Source organism: Humulus lupulus, chromosome 8 (assembly GCF_963169125.1).
Source record: "Humulus lupulus chromosome 8, drHumLupu1.1, whole genome shotgun sequence".
NCBI lineage: Eukaryota > Viridiplantae > Streptophyta > Magnoliopsida > Rosales > Cannabaceae > Humulus > Humulus lupulus.
This window is the reverse complement of record NC_084800.1, coordinates 33,050,647-33,055,633: the sequence shown is the minus strand read 5'-3', so window position 1 is coordinate 33,055,633 and position 4,987 is coordinate 33,050,647.

Sequence of the window (4,987 nt, the reverse complement as noted above, 5' to 3'; positions counted from 1 at the left end):
TGCACGTTCCTCCCCGGAGGCCCCGTGGGCGTCCACGAAAAAAATGCTACCACAAGGAGGCCAGCGCAACCTCCAGCACCAACAGAGCCATCTGCTCCTTCTAGGCCTCAAAGGAGTACCCGAGCTCGGGTCCCGCCTAATCCACCTGTGGAAGTGCCTGCAGGAACTGAGAACAACCGAGCTCCTGCCGAGGCTCGGACTCAGGTTCCTGGTAGTGCACCAAACGCAACTGGCCCATCTCGGGCAAATTCTGGACCCTCCAGGCCGAGGCAAGGACGGCAACCACCGTCACCTATACGGTTTCCTCCGTCTCCCATAAGATATCCTTCACCTCCCCGCAGGAACGCTCAACCTGATCGAGATCAGGATCAAGGGCGTACAGGGGAAAGACAAGAAAACAGGGAGACGTTCCAGGGGCGGAAAGGCGCGACATCCGAGAGAAGTCAGACGTCCCGATCTCGCACTGCAGGGACAAGGCGACGTAGAAAGGATCCACCACGAAATGACCGATCGATGAGTTTCACTAGTGATGAGTCCGGAGAAACTAGGTCTGTCAGTAAACACGACCGGGGTCGTAAAAATACTGGAAATCACAAGAGCCATCCCGACCTGCGCAATCACCTGAATCAGAGCAGGGGAAAGGGAGATCAGACAAACCCGGATCTTAGGAATCATCTGAATGGGCGTAGAGATCCCTCACGGAGACGCGAGCCTGGGATCGCGATTAATGACTATCAATTCCAAACACCGCCTAAGGACCCAGTACAAGAAAGGATCGATCAGCTCGAAAAAGCCTTTAGGCTCTTGAAGAATGAACGAGGGAACGGTCGATATGAGGACTCTGATGAGGAGCTCGAGCCATTTGCTCCCAATATTTCTAACACTCAGTTCCCCCAAGGGTTCCGGATTCCTCACGTCCCAGCGTTTGAAGGAAAAACTGACCCATGCAGCCATCTGAGTACATTCAACACTATCATGAGAGCTAGTAACGTGGGTTACGAGCTCAGATGTATGTTGTTTCCGACATCATTGGCCGGGCCTGCCAAGAGTTGGTTCGAGAAGTACAAGAGACATTCTATAACTTCGTGGGATCAATTGTCTAGAGACTTCAAGAAGCAGTTCCGAGCTATGGTGGGAGTCAGACCCGAAGCATCCACTTTGACTAACGTCCGACAACAACCGGGCGAAACACTAAAGAGCTACCTGACAAGATTTAATCTAGAGGTCGCCCGAGCTCGAGACGTGGATGACAGTGGGCATTTGGGATGACATGCAAGGGAAACCGGTGAGGTCGATAACCGAGTTTAACAGACGGGCGCAGAGATTTGTCAATGTAGAGGAGGCGAGGTCAACACTCAAGGCGACCTCGCAGACCGAAACTACAACGATAAACATTAACTCCGCCTCAACCTCGGTTGACCCAGCAGCTGCACAGCCTACCTCGGAGAATCCCTCCAAGAGGAAAAAGAGCGAGGGAAATAATCCCGAGGCTGATGGAGGAAAGAAGAAGAAAGGAGAAAGGTATTTCTCCGTATATAAAGTGCACACCGAGCTCAACGAGTCTCGGGAAAACATATACCTGGCTAATGAAAACCAGGTCCCCTTCAGGCGTCCGGACCCTATGAGGAATCAAAAATCCAAGAGGGATTCTAGCAAATACTGTCGATTTCATAGGGACACCGGTCATACAACTGATGAGTGCCGACAGCTGAAGGACGAGATCGAAGGGTTGATCTCGTGAGGTTATTTCCGGCAGTACGTCAAAAACCAGAATACTAGACAGGCTACTGCTAGCCAGAGAGTAGCCGCGCTTCCGGCAGCACAGAATAATAACTCCCGATCTCGGGATGAGGACAGGCCTCCGCCGATAGATGGAGAGGGCGTAATAACCATCTCGGGAGGTCCTCATCTCGCAGGAGGGGGCAGAAATGCTCAAAAACGATATGTGAATGAGCTGAAGACAGGGGACGGGTCTCCATATGAACCCGAACCAAGGGCACCAAAAAGCCAAAGGGTTGAGACTCAGCCTATAACCTTCACCGAGGAGGATGCCTCCCACGTCCAGTTCCCTCATCATGATCCACTCGTCATCACCCTACAGCTTGCCAACAAAAGAGTGCGCCGAGTTCTCATAGACAATGGGAGCTCAGTTAACATTCTTTATAAAGCAACCCTAGAAAAAATGGGACTCTCCCTTCGCGACCTGAAGGCTTGTGCAACCACTTTGTACGGCTTTTCTGGAGAAGGAACCGCCTGTATGGGGTCCATTGAACTCCCTGTGACCTTGGGAGACTATCCAGTCTCGGTGACCAAGATGATGGAGTTTGTGGTAGTAGAGTTACCATCTGCCTACAATGTATTGCTCGGGAGACCCGCCCTGGTCGGGCTGGGGGCAGTTTCATCTGTAAGGCATCTAGCCCTTAAGTTCCCAACTCCAAGCGGGGTTGGAACATTGAAAGGAGATCAATTGGCAGGAAGGGAGTGCTACAGCATTTCCTTAAGGGGAAAGAAACAAACAAGCGCGCAAGCACTTGTTGTCATACAGAATAAAGATGGAACAGTTTTAGAAATTGATGAGGAGATCGATCCAAGGATTGAAGAGAAGGTTGACCTCCAACCTTTGGAGGAGCTCGAAGAGGTTTAGCTCGATGAATCTGATCCCTCAAAAAAGGTGAAGGTCGGGAAACACCTCCAAGACGAATCAAAATAGCAATTAATTTGCTTTCTGAAGAAAAACCAGGATGTCTTCGCGTGGTCCCACTCTGACATGGTGGGAATAAGCCCTAATGTAGCAAGCCACGCATTGAATATAGACAAAATCTTTCCCCCGAAGCAGCAAAAGCGAAGGCAGCTGGATGAAGACAGAAAGAAAGCACTAAAGGAGGAGGTGGACAGGCTGAAAGCAAATAATTTTATAAGGGACGCTTTTTACCCTGATTGGGTGGCCAATCCAGTGTTGGTCCCGAAACCCAATGGGACATGGAGGACGTGCATTGACTACTCGGACCTCAACAAGGCCTGCCCGAAAGACTGTTTTCCCCTGCCGAGAATTGATCAGCTCGTGGATGCCACGGCGGGGCATGGTCTGATGTCATTCATGGATGCCTATTCTGGATATAACCAGATTCCCATGCATGCCCCCGACCAAGAGCATACGAGCTTCATTACAGATAAAGGGCTCTACTGCTACAATGTCATGCCATTCGGACTCAAGAATGCCGGAGCCACGTACCAGCGGCTCGTAAACATGATGTTCTCAGAGCAAATAGGGAACAACATGGAAGTTTATGTTGACGACATGCTTGTAAAGTCTCAACTTAACAAGAACCATGTTGATGACCTCGAAGAGTGCTTTGGCGTGCTCAGAAAGTACAACATGAAGTTGAATCCTCAGAAGTGCACTTTTGGGGTGTCTTCAGGAAAATTTCTGGGTTTCATTGTCAATTCTCGTGGGATCGAGGCTAATCCCGACAAGATAAAGGCCCTCATCGATATGCCTTCGCCTCGGAAGCATAAAGATGTTCAAAGCCTGACTGGCAGGATGGCAGCTCTGAGCAGGTTCATCTCGAAGTCAACAGACCGCGGTCTCCCATTCTTCAACTTATTGAAAGGAAGTAAGAAGTTTGAATGGACAGATGAGTGCGAGCTAGCCTTTCAGGAGCTCAAAAAGCACCTAGCCGAACCGCCCATCCTATCAAAGCCTGAGACGGGAGAAGTACTGTTCCTGTACCTCTCAACTACCGAACACGCGATAAGCGCGGTGCTCGTCCGAGAGGAAGAGAGAATACAGAAACCCGTCTACTATATCAGTAAAAGATTACTGGGGGCAGAGTCAAGGTATCCACTGATGGAGAAGCTCGCCCTCAGCCTGATCCATTCATCTCGAAAGCTCCGCCCTTACTTTCAGGCACATCCTATCCATGTATTAACAGATCAACCACTAAGGCAAGTCTTGTCTAAACCAGAGGCGTCTGGTCGACTCCTAAAGTGGGCTGTTGAACTCGGACAATTCGAGATCACCTACCATCCGAGGACGACCATCAAGGCACAAGCGTTGGCGGATTTCATAGTGGAGTGCACCAGCATCGCTGATGACGAGGTAACAACCACGGCCCACGAGCTGTGGAAACTTTACGTCGACGGGTCGTCAAATGAAAATGGAGCGGGGGCAGGAGTTATTTTGATCACTCCTGCAGGGAGAAAATTTCACTCTGCATTAAGGTTCGGCTTTAAAGCATCTAATAATGAAGCTGAGTACGAGGCTTTACTGGCGGGACTACGAATAGCAAATGAACTCAAGGCCAGAGCTATACATTGTTACAGCGACTCTCAGCTCGTAGTTAATCAAATCTTGGGAGAGTACCAGGCTCGTGGCACAAAAATGGCAGCTTATCTGGAGAAGGCAAAGTGCGCATTGGAGTTTTTTGAGTTTTATGCAATCGAACAGGTTCCCCGAGAACAAAACTCAAACGCAGATGCCTTAGCTCGCCTCGCCACCTCCGCCGAAAATGAGGAGCTGAATGTTGTACCTGTAGAGCACTTGTCAGCACCCAGCATTACTGAGCCAGACAAGGAAGATGTGTGCATGATCGAGACAGAAACGACCTGGATGAGCCCGATCGTTGAATACCTCGAAAATGGAATTCTTCCAAAAGATCGAAGTCAGGCTCGTAAACTAATGTATCAACTTCCTCGTTACACCATCCTGGATGGAAGACTATACAGAAGAGGGTATTCCATGCCATTGCTCAGATGCGTGACTCCCCCCGAGGCAAAGAAGATTATTGAAGAAATTCATGAGGGGTTCTGCGGAGATCATACCGGGGGGCACAGCCTATCCAAGAAGATTATACGCCAAGGATATTTCTGGCCAACCATTAAAACGGATTCTTTCGAGTTCGTGAAAAAGTACGACAAGTGCCAGAGATTCGCCACGATACCCCGAGCTCCACCTTCCGAACTAACCATGTTGACATCCCCATGGCCT